This window comes from Monomorium pharaonis, chromosome 8 (assembly GCF_013373865.1).
Source record: "Monomorium pharaonis isolate MP-MQ-018 chromosome 8, ASM1337386v2, whole genome shotgun sequence".
In the NCBI taxonomy this organism is placed as follows: Eukaryota; Metazoa; Arthropoda; class Insecta; order Hymenoptera; family Formicidae; genus Monomorium; species Monomorium pharaonis.
In genome coordinates this window covers 6,689,751-6,710,214 of record NC_050474.1, presented here as the reverse complement: position 1 = coordinate 6,710,214, position 20,464 = coordinate 6,689,751, and the positions used below count along the sequence as shown (strand labels likewise).

The 20,464-nt window shown below is 37.2% G+C and overlaps 1 protein-coding gene across 1 annotated transcript in view; it reads right to left on the bottom strand.

Annotated features, from left to right (window-relative positions):
- Positions 1 to 20,464, bottom strand: part of LOC105829086 (E3 ubiquitin-protein ligase MYLIP) — a 183,498-nt gene that overhangs the window by 16,961 nt on the left and 146,073 nt on the right. The gene's annotated exons all lie outside the window — the stretch shown is intronic.

The following is a 20,464-nucleotide window of genomic DNA, read 5'->3' as shown; positions in this document are numbered from 1 at the left end:
TATTAATTTGAAAATTTTTACTTGTACACAGTACGACTGTCATTTATACTTTTATAATTTATGAAAAATTTGTTTAAAAAATAATTGATTCCGTTTAATTGATTATTATAATCTCAAGTCATAAATAATAAGGTTTTTCTGCTAAATTTAAATGGACCCCTGTGAAATGCGATTCTATATGATAAAACTACCTTAAAAACAAGATATGGTTAATATTATTAAATTAATACTTAATGCACACCTCGGGACATTTGAATCCTGCGCATTTCTTTTTTTTTTTTTTTTTTAATATCTTGACTATAATAGCATATTAAAACATTCACATACATTATTTTTTAAGACACAAGTATATTAAAAATGTCAAAGAATACGTAAAAGGCACTTAGTAATCTTGTACACTTATAAAAGTGATAAAAATTACACAACAATCGTGCAGTCCGAAAAAGAAAGTTAAGTGTATTAAGTGTTAAAATTCCCTTCGAGTTTTTACTCGTCGGATAATTATATTTTTATGCATTTTGCAATTTGCATACAAGCTCGTGGTTATTGCTTCGTATATAGAAGACAAAACTGGATGCAACGGAAATGGAAACAGCGATCGCGGGGCGAATTGCGTTCGGCCTCTTGCCGTGACCTGTCGCCCCTAAACAAGATCTGAATCTGTAATTTTGCAAACATCTCCGCGAAATTATACGGAAACGCTCGGAGACCGTTATTACTCCCGCTTAATTCTGCCGCGCTTGTAACGTGCCGAGCACTAAAATATCGATCCGTTCGGTTAAAATTAAGCAGAGAAACTATTCGGTCGATGCTGGAGTTACGCGAGATCGTTCGATTTTACCGCAAAAGTTTTCAGGGATCTCTGAATTTCGCGTTCACCGCTCTCCGCCGTTAGGGAGACGTTAAAATGCGATGAATTCCGTGATTAAAAGTAGCAAGAGGTATCTTGAACGGTTTCCTCGATACTCGATAACACGTGCTTTAGACCGTAGATCTAGAATATTTTATCTAAAATTGCACGGCAATTTATATACGTACCCAAAAATATAATATGCGCTTTAGGAAATTTATTTAGAATAAATGGGACAAATATTATACGAAACGGCAAATGTAATATTATTATACTAAGAAAAAATATTAATTTGCTTAAATTTTTCAACTTAATAAAATTTTTTGAGTTCAAGTATTTATACATTTAACTTAAATACATGAAGTACTTAAACTTCAATTTAAGTATTTATATATTTGACTGAAATACATAAATGTCATAAATAATTAAATTGAAGAAATTTAATCAAATTGAAAAATTTAATCAACAGCTTTTCTTTTTCAGTGTATTATTACATGCTGACCTTAATATTATTAAATAATAATTTAATAATACTAATAATACCAATAATACTAACCTAAATGTTATTGAATAACGTTAACATTCTTAATATATTTAATAATAACATACACTGAAAGAAAAATATCGAAGTATTAAGAACCAAATGTTTCTTGTGATGTTTTCTTCGATATTTATTTGTTGCTAGCTATGTCCTGCCACGCGTTGCTGTGGCTCTCTATTCTTATGCTACGTTTTTTTCAAATTTTCTTTGCTTTCGTTGTTTAACTTTCAAGAGCCTTGCTTTAATGTTGCTCTTTTTATTTTATTTTTGAATAAGCATTTATGTATCTTTAATAAATCTAATATTCATTCATTCACGTACTTCTAACTTTTTTTTCTAAAAACTGCCATGGATTTAGAAATCCATTCAAAAGATTGTTTTAAATAAGCTCCTTTTTTTCAATAAAATAACAGCCATCTTTATTTTTCTTATTACCTTAATTTAAACACAATAGAAACATTCTTCGCTTCTCCCGGTCTCTCCCGTCTCTCCCCGTCTCTACTCGTCTCTCCCCGTCTCTCCCGGTCTCTCCCGGTCTCTCCCCGTCTCTCCCCGTCTTTACCCGTCTCTCCTGGTCTCTTTCCGTCTCTCCCGGTCTCTCCCCGTCTTTCCCGGTCTCTCCCCGTCTCTCCCGGTCTTTCCCCGTCTCTCCCGGTCTCTCCCCGTCTCTCCCAGTCTCTCCCGGTCTCTCTCCGTCTCTCCCCGTCTCTCCCGGTCTCTCCCCGTCTCAATGTGTCAAAATTTCAATAATATTAATGAAAAACTATTTTTTACACTTAAATTATGGCCATCATTTTTAAAACACACGGTATTTCCAAAATCAGACCCCATAAGAACACTCCCGGTTACGAATGCAACGTTGTGTCCAAATTTCAAAGCAATCGGTGAAAAACTTACGGAGATCTTAGATGAGGAAGAAACATTTACATTTTTATTTATATAGATAGATAGATAAAAAATTTATTTGTAAAAACAAAATATATATTTCTATTAAATGCATTTCATTTTTCTTATTAATTAGTTTATTCCTTAAAAATAAAATGTTTGGAGTAAAATATACGCTATTTCCCATTTAAAAATTTTAAGTTTTTTTTACTTAAAATTTTAATAAATGGTTTATTTCAATAGGGCGAATTAAATGTTTTATTTCTAGCGAATAAATAATTTATTTTGTCACACACTGAATGTTACCTCTTTAAATAAGATATATTTTGCAGAAATATATTTTAGAAGTATATTTCACAGAATATTTCACAGAAATATATATTTCGTTTTCACAAATAAATTTTTTTATAACAAATACCTATCGAAGAAAACGTCACAAGAAACATTTGGTTCGCAATATTTCGACATTTTTCGTTCAGTGTACATTATATGCGCGTAATTTGATATGTATTATAAATTATCACTTCATTTAGCGCGAATTTTAGTTACCCACGATTATTTTATTAATTATTTTAATATTTTGAAACACCATTCGCAAATTGTATGCCCGAGACAACTATGCCAGCACGTTATCTATTGCTATTTCGGTAAAATCAATAGCGTCTGCAAGAAAGAAAGTGACGTGCACTGTAACTTATCCCACGCTCAACAGGTTTTAGTTTCGATTTACACGCCTCCCTTTCTCACTTTTTTTCTTCATCTTGTCACAACATGACGCGCGTGAAACTTTTACGGTACTTTCAATATTTAATCTGTCTATTTCGGGTTTATCAATTACACGTTTTTGCTAACAAACTATTTCAATAATTCAATAAAGAAAAACATAAGTCTGAAAGAAGAACGCGATCTAGAAATAATTAAAATATTCTAGAAGTTTATCCCTTTATTAAATTTTAAGAATTATTAGATTAAACCGCAGGGATAAAATTGGAATGCCATTTTTTATTCATAAGCTCACGTACATCAGTACGTTTACATAGAGAAAAAAAAACAGCACTAATTGACGTTCACATTTTGTCGCGAGCGCGGCATAATGCTATCGTATTGCGACAGTTTACTCCCGCAACGGGCCTCGAGAACAATAAGGTTTACGTTACAGTATCGTTGCATTACAACGTGATTACATTACAATATCGCATCGGAAAACACGCGTTACACGCGTTGTTTCGCCCAAATAGGTAAACGTAGCAGAGAAACGCCGCTACGCTTATTCACAACGCGACTGGGGGACAAAAAAGAAACGTTTACTCGCGTATAACGTAAAGGACACACACGCGGACGTTCATTATCCCGTCGCTTATCCCGCGCAACGAAAAGTTACACGTCCGTTTACGCTTACATTACCATGGAATTACATGGCCGCGGCCATTACATTCAAGATGCTTTCACGAGCAATTAAAGGGGATCACCTTAATCTCAAACGGCGCGTTCCGGAAAAACTTTCCGTACGGCCACATTTCTCAAGAAGCACTCCTCGGGAAGCAATGTAACGCGGTTCTCAGAGAGAAGAGGGAGGAGAACGGGAGAAGGGCAAAAGGAATAGGAGGCGTGCTTCTTTCAGCGGGAGGCTGTAATACCGTCAGATTACAACGCCAGAGAGATGTCAGCCAGCCAGCCAGCCCACGACGGTAAACGAAATCTCGGGAGCGAACGCCCCATTTTCCGGTGTAGCTGCGCGCCGCCTGCTCTGTTTCCATTTCCCTTCCTTTCTAGCCCTTCTTCTCGACTCGCTCCCGGACGGAGGGACACGACCGAGATGCTGCCGACACCCGACCGTTTCTCCCTCGCGCCGGAAGAGTCAGAGACGAGAGTTTCCGCGCTGATAAGTTTTTGCATTTTCCTGCCCCGTTCGTGTTAGAGACGGGCTCGCGGCCGACTCTGAATCGACTGCAGGTTCGACGACCCTCTCCGTTGGCTCTCAGCGCCGGCGATGATGGTCGGTTTGGCGGTGGGACAATACCACCGGGTCAATTAGGGAACGGTAATTTGGAGGACGCCGCAGACTGATGCTCGTAACAGGCTGCATCGGTGCTTTATTACATTCGACCTATAGGATCGGAGGACCAATTGTGCGACATTAAACGATATAAATGTCAATAAATCTTGTTACCATTTCAGTTTGAAATATTGTATTTAATATTAACGCTTCAGAAATGCGTGAAATGCGAGAAAATAAAGGGGACAAATATACGTGACGTAAATAACGATATTTTTGTAGCGCGAGATTTTTCTACCACACGTACAACGTTATTGGTACGCTGTGTACAAAGATAGTAACGTTTAGAAATGGCGAGTTTAGAATTAAAGAAATATTATATGTATACAATTTTTGAAAAAAAGAAATCGGAAAACCTCGCAACTTTTAGGAAAATAATTACGCATCACCTTGATTGCACTTCGAAGTCACTTTTTGACTCGTCGTGAAACAGATTTCGATGTAATAGGAATACAAACGTAATTTCTATGTATATTGGTATCAATTCGGCGCAATAATTGGCTTAAGGTACATTCCTAATTGTGCCATGCCGCGCGACACTGCTACGTGCATCACCGTCTAACTAATTAGTTCAAGAACTAATTACGTCCCGCAAGCTTCCTTCGGAGCTAAGCTAATCTCCCTCAGAGGCGAAGCTCGTTGCGATCAGAGGCGATTCGCTTTCCAATGTGAGCCGATCATCTTCTCTTACTTCCATCCACGCTTTTCACGTTGCGGCTTATCCCCCCCCCCCCTTTTTCCAGAGACATGCCGGAAAAAAGAAACGAGAAGAAAGGAAAAAGATCGGCTTCGGATACACATCGTTATGTGGGGATCCCGATAGAAAAAGTTTCCGAAAAGGATTGCGGGCAACTCCAAGTGCTTTAAACTCGACGGCGACCCGCGATTGCTATCCCCGAGATCGCTCGCAATTAGGTCCGCGGTATTTAAAAGCGTTTAGAGACTCTCGACCAAAGTTCTGCCTCTCGTGCGCGCAATCACGCCGAGGGATATGTTCTTAATATCAAAAGTTGGCAGGGCGCGCGCATAAAAGTCTGAAAGGAGCTTTTACGAGGTCCCTCTCAGATTGAGATTCCGCTGTAAATCAGATTAGCCTTTTACGAGGCTCACTTCCGCGCGTTTCCCGTCGATTTTCCGGGCTCGTGGGCGGCGGGCCGCGCGTCCCGCTAACAATGCCGCCGCAAAATTGATATTCTTCCATCGCGGAAAGTTGGACGAGGCCGGAGGCGGAAGAGCGCGAAGGAGGCATTCAGCCGCCGATAAAACGCGAACGGCAGTAAATCACGGAGGAGCGAGTCTCCGATGCGATCGATCGTTCGTGCTCGCCGGGGTGCACTCGGGATAGTTAAACATACGACGGTAGACGGAGCGTGTAAGAAAGATGTGTTGAAAGCGTGTCGCCGTATCAATGGCGCTCCCGACCGAGAACCGCGATACTAATGGCGGCAACACGATCTACGATATATCCGCGATGTAACGTGCCTGAAACACCGGGCCACAATTCCCAACGTTTTCTTGCATGTAAATCAGTAAATGGGAAATATCACCGAACGGGAAATATTACACTAAGAAGAAAGTCGAAATATTATAAGAAGCACACGTTATTTATAACGTTTTTTTCCCCCTTTAATATTTATTGGTTACAAAAAAAAGTTTGTGTGACGACGAAATATAATTTCTGTAAAAAATATCGTATTTCACCGAATATAACTTATTTTTCTTGTTAATTGGATTACTTTTACTAGAAATGATATTCTACTTCGCCGTATTTGAATAGAGATTTATTACAGTCAAATAAATTTATGTCTCACAAATAAATTTTTAAGTATCTTTTTAAGAGAAACCTACTTTCGGGAACTCTTTCCTATGTTGTAATTCCGAGATAGATCTATCTCACCTTGAAAAAGGCTAGATTTTAAGTATGGAGCGGTTAAGTGCTCGAGTGCCGAAATATCGAAATATGCCATTTCTAGGACACGTAATCCCTGTATTACTGCGGCAAAAATCTCGTTCGATGATGAAATCATTTTTTTGAAAAATTGCATTTCGTGGAATGTAAAAGTTTCTCTTATTGCGTACATTTTATTTTCTTCTCTATATCACGCATTGTGTGTAATTTCCAATTCATTTTCTCCGAGCTGGGGCAGCAGCTGGAGGTGAATTTACGAGAAACACGCGACGACACGAAGAGATTCAGCTCCTTTACTCGCAGATTCGATTCATCAAGCTATAAGTTTACAAACCATTACCGGAACTAGTATTTCACTCCTGCCTCGTTCCCGAACTCGGAGCACAACTCGTGAGACTCCGTGCGGCAAGCGAATAAGCCTCTCCCTCGAGCTCCCTTGGCTTGTCCGAGCACACTACTGTTACATTAACAATGAATTACTTATATCCTGGGCCGGTTCGTAATTTCACGGCGACATTTTCCTGCCTCGTGACGCGAAATACGCGGTAATAACCGCGGCGACGCAAATTAAGCTATCGGCGCATAAAACATGTGATAAATGCGCGATTTGATATTCCACGGTTACCTTTTCGCTTCCGGAAGATATGATGCGGCACAACTTCCGTAGAAATACGGTATACCAGTATTAGAAAACATGCCCGAGTTAAAATACGACAGCTGCCTATTCATGCGTTACGTATAAATACATTAAATTACAAGAAAATAGATAATGAAAAAAGATTAAAAATAGAAATTAGAGTTAAAATAAATTTTTTGACAATTTTCACGGAGAATTCGTGCAAACAAATATGCAAAATATTCAAAATATTAACTGCAAAATCTACATTTATTTAATCAATTTAAAGTTGACTTTGTATAACAAAAATATCACGACCTTCTTGGTTTTTTTACGTTTTACGTGTCACATAAAATATATTTTATAAGTTCAAGCATCGGATATAATTAAATAATTACAATTTTATTCTTTATTTAATTTAAAGTAAGATTGATTTTAATTTTTTTTGCATAATATTTAATAATAAAAGCTTGTTATTAATAAACATGTAAAAATAAATAAAAATCGAATCGAAATTTGTTTTAAAGAAAAATTGATAACTTAATGATTAACTATTATTCAATTAAAAGATATACTTTTATTTTGGCTATTTTATGCTGTCGTAAAGTATATTTCATAAAAGGAGACAGAAATGCGAGAAATAACGAAATAGTTTAAAAATCGGAAAAAGAAAGAATCTACACACGTTGAATTATATTAAATTATACGCATTTAATAATTAGACATTTGCAAGTTAGAACAGACAGAGAACATTTACAAATTCCGCTCTTTACGTCGTTCCAATTACATTACACGAAATTTCTCCGTTCGCAAGAGTGCGCCGCATTCACTTGGATGCGCAACGTTACAGTAACAATGAATTATGCACTTAAATCCGCCTTGCGGCACGTGACGTAGAGATTTGCCGGAATTGTCGTAGGTAGTTGTGCGGGTGAACGTTCGTACAGCCCGAAAATTGTTTATATGCCTTCAACAGAGGTACATACACACACATACACAAATTCCGCCGACGGGAGATGTATGGGTGGACTTAAAGTACGTTTTTTTCTTTTTCGCCCGACCCAAATCGCCAACGAAGTTCTCTACACTGCGCGAGCGGATTAGCGCATCGTGCAGACGTCGCGAGAAAAATGTCTGAGAAGAAACAAAAGTTATCATGCTGTAAATTAAAAGATGTAGCTATGTCGGAAACGACGATCCAAGGATCGAATATGCTTTCATTTGTTCTTACTATCTATAAAAAATTCATCTAGATTATAAATATCTTTATTTTACTTTTATCTAGAATGTATATTATCTGTATCTTGAATAACAAACAATTTTTTTCAAATTATTTAATAGGAACAACAACAAAATATTGTACTTAGTTTCAATCTTCAAGTTATCATTTACTCTAATAATTTTTTGAAATGATTGTCAATCATTAATATGAGTTATACATTCTCTTTGTATTTTTCAACTTTGATTTTCATTTGCGTATCGATCCAAATCAAAGGGCAAACCTTTTTCTGCCAGCTTGAATTATTTGAAGAACTCTTGATTTTAAAAATTAAAAATTTACAAATTAAATTCATATTATATCTCATACAATATTTCGCTAAAAAAACAGCAGTATTGTTTTAAAATTATCCATATAACATAATACAAAATTGTATCTTCTCTATAATTAAACTTAAAATTAAATCATCTTTATTCCACTTACAATCCGTTTACATGTATAACTTATCCTATCTCTATCGCGATAATTTTAAGTTATCCAAGCGCTACTTCAAGAGTATCGTGTGTTCTTGTGGGACGCGGGCGTTCCGCTTTGAAAACACAGCTCTCGCGACGTAAGCACAAAATTACACCGGCGCGCTGTAAAGAGGTATTTCTCACGTACACTTTTTCTTCCGAATCGTGTAACTTTCCGACATTTCGCGACAGGAAAGCTCGATATCGCAAAGGAAAACGACCGGCGTCAACGCGTCTCGCGCGCGCAAGGGGAACATCCTCGAGTATCTTCCGCCGCTCGACGGCGAAAGGCTCGTGTGTTCCCCGGCCTGCCGAAAAGCCCGTTCTCCGCAGAAATGATGAACCCGCGCATTCTCGGAATCGGTCGATACTGCATCTCGAACCCTCGAAAGTTATACAAAAGGGGAAGAGAGAGAGAGAGAGAGGAGGAGAAGGGAGGAGGAGAGAATCAGCGAAATTCCGGGGAAACCGGGATTTCGGAAGCGGAACGTAGTGGTTATTTGCCTTAACTTGGACGTATCGGCCGCGAAATTCCACTCGACGACAGTACTTGGCGATACTCGTGCTCTTTTATTAATAATTATTTCACTTTATTTTACAACCACATTTTATACGCCCGTTAAAATTCATGCACATTTACGTGGGATGACGTAATTCTGGCAAATGCGGCGTAATAAATTCAAGCATAAAGCGCCGCTAATTAACGTACGCACAGGCCGGCGTTCAGCGAATTTAACTGAAATTTATTTAAAGAATTATCCATGCGACAAAGTATATTTCATTTAATTTCTCGCGGCGCGCGCGGCGACACATGCTCGTGTCTTTAACCCGCCACCCCCTGTCCAGGGGTTGATTTACAAACGACTAACTCCCTGAATTATGTCGTCCCTCGCTAATGAACCCGCCGTCTCCTGCGACCTCGCGGGGCGCAAGTCGGGGGGGACAAATCTCTTCCGTGCGGGATGGTACTTGAAAATGTATCCGCCGTCGCGCGGTGCATCGCGCGGAACGCGTCGTAAGCGTGCGACGTAAGATTTACGTTGCAAACCTTTCGAGCAAGCCGCTGGTAAAGAGAAACCCGCGTAATCGCGGAAGTTAAGAGCCGGAGGGTCTGAGAGATGCCACGTATTACGCGAGGTATAAAGAAAAATGCGCGACTCTCAGCGAGAAATTTCGCGCGCGAATTATACATGTGTAACTGTCGAAGTTGCGAGAGCCATTATTTCACGGTCATAAAGAATTTAACCGCGGAAAACGCCGAGAAAATGATACAGCCGCGCAGGAGAGAAAGGGAGAGAGTTCGCTGATTTTAAAATACGGAGATATAACAAGTACGATGGACCAAAAACTTTCTCGCATAAAAAGTTATAAGATTTTATTCTCATATAATGGTAGAAAATGCCATTAATATACAAAATTTAAATTTAATAACACAATCAACCAAAAAAAAAAGAAAGCCATGTTTCAGTCGAAACAAATCTTGTTGCCTACTTCAAAAAAATTGCGTAATAAATTCATTAAATAAAATAATCAAGCCTTTGTAAAATAATTTTAATTGAGTATTTGATTAATATAATATATTTAGATATTTATAATATTTATAATTATGTTAATAATTAAAAATATTAATTAAATATGTTAAATATATTAAATATATTAATAGTAACTAAGCAATTATTAAACAGTCACCAAACGATTATGTCAAATGAATATTTAATTACAACTATTTCGCTAAAGCTTAATAATTATCATCTAGATTATTATCCATTCTTTTTTCGATATAATATTTATGTAAATTTCTACAATTTCCAGTTTAAATAAATTGCGCGTCGATTATTTATTGATTTTGAAACACATCTTTGGAATACGTAAAATCACAAATTAAATAAATAATAAATTTAACTTTTTAATTTTGACACAAAAAACGTTCTTCTTCGCTCAATTATATTATTCACGCCATCAGACCCAACTTTACTTATTATTGTTTAAATTTAAAGTTTTATCCTATTGAGGAATTTGTCATTTTATTTCAAAAATTAAATTCTCCCTTCTAAAGCGACGATCACGAATATCCGTAGAAAATGTTTACGATAAGCTCGAAAGAAGAAACAACGTTTCGTCTGCAGATCTGTCGATGTGACAGTTCGTTTGATGGTGAAATATTCCGAAGTCTTTGGATATCGAGAGGCAGATTATATTCAATATTTTACGACAAATACCCGGCGTTGTAATAAATCCTGATTTATATTTCCAAAGCGATCCGTTATCTCGAACTCGTGACTTCTGGTACTTTCTCGTCGCCTACGTTCTTTGTTATGCCACGGTGCTATTTCATTCGTTTAGCGTGCGACGCGTGCACTCGCCCTCTCTTTCTCTCTCTCTCTCTCTCTTTCACCCTCTCCGCTGCACGATTGTCTGTTCCGATTTTCCCGGCCGAAAGTTTTTCCAGACCGCCCTCTTGATGCTGCGCACGGCCGCTTTTACTCCCGAACGCGCGACGTCCTTTGTGCACCGCGAATTTATTTTTATTTTATTGAGGAACGTACGCTTCAGTCCGCGCGTTATACCCCCTCCCCAGCGGCGCACGACTCACCCTCTTACTTTTTCGAAAAACCGGCGGCGGCAAGTTCTGCCTTGTGCGAGAAAAGCTCAGCGAAGAGGATCGAGGTCGGAGTCACCGACAAAAGGGACCAGCAGACCGGACCAAAAAAAGGCCAAACTTTCATGCTGCTGTAAAACACTTGCCCAGCGTTTTCCCAGCAAGATCCATGGTTTTGTTGCCCTTTACAACTTGCGTTTCAGCAACGCTTCAATGGTCACTTGGGAAGATTAACGGTAGCACAAATATAGCAGCTGCGGCTATTTCGCATCTTAAGAAACGTCACTTACAGTCGAGAGTGATCATCCTCTTGTTCCCCCCCCCCCTCCGATTGAAAGCGTAATTAATAGCGTATCGTTATTCATAGGTCTGCGTATTCGCGAAACTACAATGGAGTTTCGAAGGCGGGGAATTAGCATAGATCGTCGGAGATTCGTAGATTCGTGAAACTACGCTTATTCATCAAATAATGGCCGGCCATGAATACCGGCTGTTACGTATAGTACGTCCGGTCGGCTATTTCGCTCTTGTCAAACCCGGATTAGAGAACGAAATACCATTGAATATACACGCTACCTTCATATCTCAATGCTATCGTGCAAATATTAATATTAATGAATGCGATATCTCCGAGTTCAGCCGCCTGTTGTTCGAGTCCTATCAGATCCGCGCGTGCAGAAAAACAACTGTAAAATAAAATCACAACAGGCGTGGGAGATAAACGATTGTGTAGACGTAAATTTCAGAATTCTCGATGCTATCTCTATTCGTCCAGAATTTTCCACCTCGATCTCGATGAATTCTCGCGCGTAAGCAATCATTAGCCGTTGCGCCGCAAGCGTCACGTTTGCGGTGCCGCAGGAAAAAGCGAGTGCCGCGGATTCGAATTTCTTCCTTTGTAGTCCTGCCCACGTTCCTGACGGTCGCACGCCGACGACATTTTTCTTTATATCACGGGTTAAGCCGCGCGTATCCGGGAGCGAGAGATAAAACTTATAATTTACAACACGTAGCACACGCGGCTTTTTCCGCGCGACGCAATTCTCGACGCGTAGTGGGCGCAATTTTAGAAACGGAATGATATTTTTTTGTTTTGCTTTCGGTCAATATACACGGACGATATAATAAAAAAAAAAAAAAAAAAAAAAAAAAAAAAAAACGGCTGTTTCCTGCCCGCGCGTTTTCCGCTCATCGGTTTTTCTGTATCTGGGCGAGCGAAAGCGCGACACATATATATTTCATTTTGTTCCGTTTATTACCGTTACGGAAATGTTTGTTTAACCTTTGGGACGCAAACTTTTTTTTTTACTATCACGCTAAAACATGTAATCGCGGACTGGTGTTATTCTGTCAACTTTAGTGTTGTTTTTGATATTTCAAACGATAACATTGGCTGTAGTGAGAATAAATGATGAGTGGTTATACTTTTGTTTTTGATCTCTAACCGTCATTTTTCATGTCATAGAAAATAATTACTCTCCTCTTTCGTTTGCTGGATGCTTACTCCAGATTTTGCAACCCGAAAAGTGACACAATAATATAAGATTCAGGAGAATTATTTTAAAAAACTTATTGTTCGCTGATGAATAAATAATCGGCTCTAAATGAAACGTTCGTCTTTGTGATCAATAAAATTATTAATTTTTATATTCTTTATTTTTGTTTGATTAATTAATCGCGCCGTTTATTCTTACTAGTATTATCGTTTGATTTTTTGAGAGTTCTTAACATTTCATTGAATATTTTATATCATTACATACACAGGCTTTTAAAGTGAATGCTCGCGACAGGTCTATTTTACCGATTAAACGCAATATTATTTTACACAAAATAGTCATTTAATTAATTATATAAAATTATAAATTTCTTTCCATAATTAAAGTATAAATAATAAAACGGGTAAAAATCAAGAATTTTATATTAAAAATTAATTTTTTAATTAAATATTTTGTTATTGAAATGTCTGGCCTCGACTTGTGACAACATTTGCTTTATATAAAAGTTGTACTTTCTACATATAAAACAGGTATAGTTTCAACTCGGGGTAACATAAAAGAACAATACTGTATAGAAATGAGTTAAAAGCCTTGGTATAAAAGAAAAAATTTTGTGTATAACTAAAAATTCGTGTATATGTATCTGAAAATGCATAAATTAAGTAAATATTATTTATATTTCAAACATTTTTTTAAGTTCGTACATCAGCAAATCAATCATAAGTTCATTATAAGCGTAAAATTTATTACAAAAATTTGATTTATTTATTTTCACGTTTCTTCCCGATACAAGTTCATAATATTTTTTAAAAGAATATACATTATTTTCTTTTTTCATATTATATAATGAATTAAAAATAAACTAAAATTTGCAAGAAGCATATTTTAAAACAATTATAAAAAAAATTCTTTGATAACTGTTACTAGAAGAAAAAAAGTAAAGCTAATCGTTTTTCTTGATAATATTGTTTAATGTGTAGTAGTCTCGTTAATCGTAAAAATTTGTGAGCATCTATGTTCTAGATCAAAATGTTTTATAGACTTTAGTTAAAAAACAAAATTCTAAAAAAGGGTAAAACGGAACTAAATATAGAAATATGTAAAATTATAACATAATTTCTTCGCGTTTCTGCGCGCGCAAATCAAGATTTATGTAAATTTATATAAATACCACATATGCATATCGAATAGTTACATTTGCATTACATAGAAATGTTAATAGCAATTGCAATTAACATTCATGTTATTCTTTACAATTGTAATTTCTCAATTGGTATTCACGTAATAATTTCCGAATATATTACGAGTAAATAATAATTTATGGAATAATAGTTTGCTCGAGGAAATCCCGTATATCCGTTCATAATATTTGCGACAAACATAAATTACTCTGTTCCGTAGACTTGAATTCAGAAATAGTAGTCTCAACGCAAAAAAAAAAGAGGTCGTAATCCTCGCGTTCTTGCGAATTTTTCCTCCCTTAAACGCAAATCTTCGGGATCTTTGGAGGTCGAAGGAAAATGACGGACGACTCTCGCGACGTTATGGTATTCTTATGAGAAGTTGCTGTTGTAATTCTGCAGATTAACTGTGAGTCCCGACCGCCTCGGATACGGAAACACTTTGTCTTTATCAACGTCGCGACTTCGCGGTCGGAAGAAATGGGTGTCTGCGATATCTCTCTCTCTTTCTCTCTCTCTCTCTCTCTCTCTCTCATCGTCGCGACGTATGATAGACGATCCTGCCGGCGACATTTCGCTAATGCGGAAAGTGCAATGCGAATTAATAAGAACGGAGCGATGGAGTTTCGCTCCTCAATCTACTCGTAGCATAAACTCGACGGATAGACTGAGACGGCGTTCATTGAAATTTCTCAACAAATTATTGTTACAAAATTAATTGCGCAGTCCGTTAATTTTCGCTGTGACGTCGGTAAAATATGGATGCGACAATTTTCAATGCTCTGTATTTTTAATCATCGATCACACCGCGATGCGATAATGGCGAGGAGTGTCACTTCGCGTTCGTATATCTTCCCGAAATTTACGGGCGGAGTGTGACGGGAAAGTCATGACGTCGTTGCAAACGAAATGCAGATCGGCGATAAATCAAACCCGAGCGCCGGTATGAAGCTACCACGTCGGACAGAGGCCCGAATTTGCGATCGGAGAATCGTGTTTTTGTGAACGGATAAAAATGCAAATCGATAAATCACAGGCGAAGTCGACGGCATCAAATAATTAACGTGATACCCCGTGATTTATATCCTATGATAAAATATGATGATGAAGTACGTTGCATTCTGAGTAAAAAAAAAATCATCGTTCTCCTTTTGTGCACGTTTTATATTTTTACGAATATTTGCGATTTTCTTCATATTTCTACAGAAAGTGGCAGCCGTCGGTGAAAATATCACAAACCTCAAATTTATCGCAATATTGCTAAAAAAAAAAAAACTGTGAACAGCTGATTTCAGAAAATCGTAAATAATATGATAGTCAATACTTCTTTGTCGTTAAAAACAATCATACTGTGAGGCAAAAGTAAAATATTTTTAATTTAAGTATTTAGAAATTAGGTAGCAAAATTAGCCACTTGCTAGTACATTCATCTATTTTCCTCTTTAGTATATTTGTAGTTATAGATAGACAGATCTATACTATTTTTAATATCCTACGATTTCAAAAGTTGTGTGAGTGAATACTCGTAATGTTAATATAACTTTTTACAAAATAATATATTAATATGCGAGTAAACTTGCTTTTATAGATTAAAAAGCTATTTAATATGATAAAGAGAATAAAGAAATACAAAAAAGCTATTTTAACAACTTTAAATAATTGATGTAATAATTCCTCTGACCAGTAGTTAGAAGACTGAAGTTACGTATAAACTAATAATAAAAATAAAAATCTGTTGAAATATAATTTTGAAAATAAATTGACATGTAGTTATATCAATTAATTAATTAAATAAGTATTAATAAAAAGATTATTATTTACTTCTTTATCTCCATTTTCAATTTTTGACTAGATTTTCGAGACACTCTTTTTATTATATAACAATTGCGATCTAAAAATTTTGATTAGGGCCAGAATTAAAATGAAATTGTCAAATATTAAATTTTATTTATTTTACGTTAAAACAATTTAACTTTGCAACTTATAGTGCAGACATAAAAGTATTTAAAACATTCTTTTTAAAACGTTCGTGTGCAAATTTTTCCCGAGTACCGTTAACGCCAGAAAAATATGAGTAACAGTGTAAGATTAATGTCACCCACAGATTAAATATCTCTAACATCGTTCTGCAAAATCCAGAGCCTTGACGCGGCCATTCTCTCGCGGCCCTTTCTCGAAAAGACCCGCCGTAAACGGCACGGTGTAACGCAATTAAATCTGACCCACGTCGGGATTAATTTTAGTGGTATCTTATGTGGCAGACCCGAGACAAACCCTTTTGTTCCGTACCCTACGGATTTTACCGCCGAATATACACACGGCCCTCCGAGATATCCCGCCCCGAAGTGGAAAATAAGCGCGACGTGGTAATGTCGTAATTTTGTTAGAGATTAATTCGCTTATGTGTCTGTATACTATGAAGCGCCGAAAGATTAATTGCGATTCGCCAACCTCAGCTAAAAACCCTCATATAACTGAAATAACGTGTTCGGCTTTTGATAAAATAATCCACCGCGTTGAGTAATGATGATATTGACGATACGATATCGGAAAGTTTCGCGCGCCAATCGCACCTGAAAGCGTAATGTTAACTTGCGAGAGACGAGTCTCCCGGTTGGATTTAATTCGACTCGGCAACGTCAAAAGACACACAGCGAAAAGGGATGTCGATGCGCTCGTGGATTAAGAGGCTCCGAGAGGAGCTCGTGAAATCGGCTTTTTCGACGAGGCGTAATCAGACTAGGCGTAAAATCCCGCTCGCGTGTATTTGGGTAAAAGAGTACTTCCTTAATTAAGCAAAATTTGGCTACTATAGGGAGCCAGAAAGTAAGGTCGTTTTTACAAATAATTATAGTGTTCCAGTATTATTTATCCAATATGATCGCCATTGATTTTTTATGATGATCGTATACTTATTTCTTAATTTTTTTACTTCTTTTCTCAAAGAAGCTAATTGACTTTAATTCTTATAATGTAACATATTAAAATAAATAATATAATAAAATAAACATAAAATGAGAGAATTAGGAATGGGAAGTACTCCCTCATCCATCATATTCATCAAACTATCATCTTTTAGATCACTAGAGCGTTTTTACAAAGAAGATTTATAAAAGTAAGTGATGTTTGAATTGTTTTCCTACATTGTTGAAATCAATCAGTTGGTTTCTTCGAGAAAGGGATTAAAAAATTAAATTAGCGGACGATTATTTATTAAATAAATATTAATTTCTTTATATTAACGAGAAAGTATACAATATTTATATTAAATATTTATATTAAATATTTGTAAAAGTGATTCTAGATCCCTAATGTCGTTTATGATTAATTTTGTTTGCAATAATTAAGTATCTTAAATATTAACGCTCGGACGTTGCAAAGATTAAATTCATTATCTTAAAATCGTTAATTTATAACATAAAACATTAATACTATTCAACATCAATCAATTCTCACAGTTATAGATGTATAAATTGTTTTTATCTAACAAAAGTTAGTCCACTTTTCCTTAATTAAAATTTAAAGAATGTAATTTCTATCGTAAATATTTCGCAGTAATTGCCCAGACTAACCGTCACGTCTTTTTCACGCAGGGATGGATTCGTTGTAAATCTAACGGATTACATATTGCTGGACAGCGCGAGAGTTCGTCATGCCAGCTGGCGTAATTACAACAGCAACGTATAGCGTTACCGGTGACGAATTAATTCGCACGCCGGACGCATTACTCTTCGTGCATTCAGCCCTCTCTACGCGGTATAATTCGAGCAACCGCGATTAAATTGAAATTACGTTTCAATCCGTTGAAATCTGCGAGTCGCTGCTAATTACAATCGACGCGGGCTACATTTAATTGCGTCGATTCGCTGGAAACTTCCGACACGAGCGCGGACGCTGTCGCTTCGGGAATCTTTTCACCTCAAGAACCACGAAAAATTCTGAGAACTTGCGAATGGTAGAGCGACTTTTAGCTTAATCATGAAAGGGAGGAATGTTCCGATAGAGAAATCAATAATTGTATAATTTATTAATATCTAAAGACATGTATGTAGATTTATATTAATCAATATTTCTTTAAAAAAGAAAAAAATTGAACAAACGAAAGGAGTACATTAAGCAGCTTATAATATAATTTTTTAAAAATAAAAAAGTTCATACTATGTTTTTGTAAATGTTTACTTTTATTTTTATTAAAAATGCTTTATAATAATATTTATTAAATTTATATTTTAATAAAACATTTTTAATAATTTTTGAAAAAGCGCATATTAATAATTAATAAAACGATTTAATATTATTAATTTTTGTTGAGATTAAACACTTAAGAGTTCAAAAAAAATAGTTGCAAAAAAACAGAACATACAATATAATTTGATAATGATTTAAGATAAAACTAAATTGTTATATGAAGTTATTTATACTGTACTTGTTCTTTCAAAATTATAAAAAAATGTTTCATTTACATTATACATTTGCTTATTATGTTATATAAACATAACAATTATACAAAATATTTTTCAATAAACGTTTACAGAAGCATGATATAATCTTCCTTGTATAAACATAAAGATATTAACAGCTTACATGTTTAATTCAAATCTCATTAAAAAACAAATTTCATTTTGAATTTATATAAACTTTACTGGGGGTGTTTTCTATAACACAGTTTCAATAATCAAAACATGCCGTAAACATATAAATCATAACTTGCCCCTATTTTACAAATTAGGTCTCAAAATCTTCGAATGAGAAGTACGTATAAATTTTGAATGAGCAGAAAGCTTTGCTGCAACGTGAGCTTTATCTTTCCGACGCTAAAGTGTAAAAAAACATCTTATGTGACTGTTCACGGGTTAAACAATCTTCTTTTCCACTAGATCTTTCAGAGTTTCTCGCATTCTCAACGCTAAGAATCCAAGCTAAGAAAATTCCGGGGAGAAAAGCTCTCCCCAAATATTCCTTGCTCTCCACCGGCGCAATCCAATCTCGCGACGCGGCGATCAGCGTTGCGGCACGCTCGCCGCCGTCGTCGTCGTCGTCGCGGAGACGTCACGTATCGGCGCTGATACAAATGCCGCGAATAACGCAAAATAAATCGCATCCGCGCCGTGCATAACATTATTTACCGCGCGGCCTCGCGCTTCCGCCGCGCACTCACGCGCGAAACATATCCGACGACGCGGTATTGTCAGATACAATCGGTACTCCCACAGCGACGCCAGCATGCAATTTCGTACGTGCTCGCTCGAGAATCGATGGATCGCGCCCGAGGAATCCGACTGATTGCACGAACACACTCCCTCTCTTTCTCTTTCTCTCTCATTATCCTTTTTTTCCCCCATCTCGCGTTCTTGCTCTCCTAGTTTTCCCTCCGAAAAGGAACCGATTTACGAAGAACGATTTTCAATTCGAACGAGGGCCACCGTCTCTCTCTCTCTCTCTCTCTCTCTCTCTCTCTCTCTCTCTCTCTCTCTCTCTCTCTCTCTCTCTTTCTCCTGCCGTTGCATTCGCACGAGTGCATCCGCTCGTCGGATTACGGCGGACGCAATTCGCAACTGCGGCGGGGAGTTTGCGAGTCTCTTTCTCTCTCTCTCTCTCTCTCTCTCTCTCTCTCTCTCTCTCTCTCTCTCTCTCTCTCTCTTGCTTTGAATACGCGACGTCGCACCGCGGTAACGAGCCAATCAGAACTTCAAACAAAACGAGCGTTCCTATACTTCCCGGCCGCCGAGCATCCGGCGATGTGTATATATATTTCCCGGAGGCAGTTTCTCTCATTCCGCAGTTCACGGTGCCGGATGCTGATTTTAAAATGCAATCGGACGGCTCTCTCTCTCTCTCTCTCTCTCTTACTCTCCCGTGGGATTTATTACACATCACCACAAACACACAGAACGCAATATCATAGTCGAGTTCATATCGCATTAACGAGGTTCGCACGCAACGGACAGCATTACAGAAGTGGAACTTCGACTGAATTTTAAAAACCACCCTCGAAGTATTAAACCTTCGAAGATCGATAAAGGGCGCAAAGAGGTCCGGCCGATGGTACGGAGAAGGCTCGAAGACAATGCAAATGTCCCGTAATTAAAGCGGCGACGGAATAGCAAAAGGGCTATTGGTCTTAACTACTTCCAGTTACCGATACTGGGAATTTATTGTGGAAAAAGAAAGACGGCGAGAGACACTCGGATTAAGAGGTCTCCACTGAGGGTGATTAAGAGCATTCCAGATGAATCTTATTGTGTAATCATCATGATCCCGTTAGGGATCATCGATGTCTAATTTAACTATGGACAATGTCGCGCGGTAATCCCCGAAATAAGCTTCTGCTTGACATCGACGGCGACCAATCAATCGGCGGAGGATTGCTTGTCTGTCGAGCGTGTAAACTATCCATCTACCTCAATCTCCCGGGCTGCCGAGGGAGGACGAACATTGCGACCGCCTTGGGAGTTTACGAGATTACGTGTAGATCCCTTTCAAACCCTCGTCCATAGACAGAGGAGGGCGTCATGAACGTGAAATGGAAGCTTTACTAAATTATCATGTCGTTAGATTTTAATCATACAAAAATAGACCAAGGTTAAAAGCAGTGTT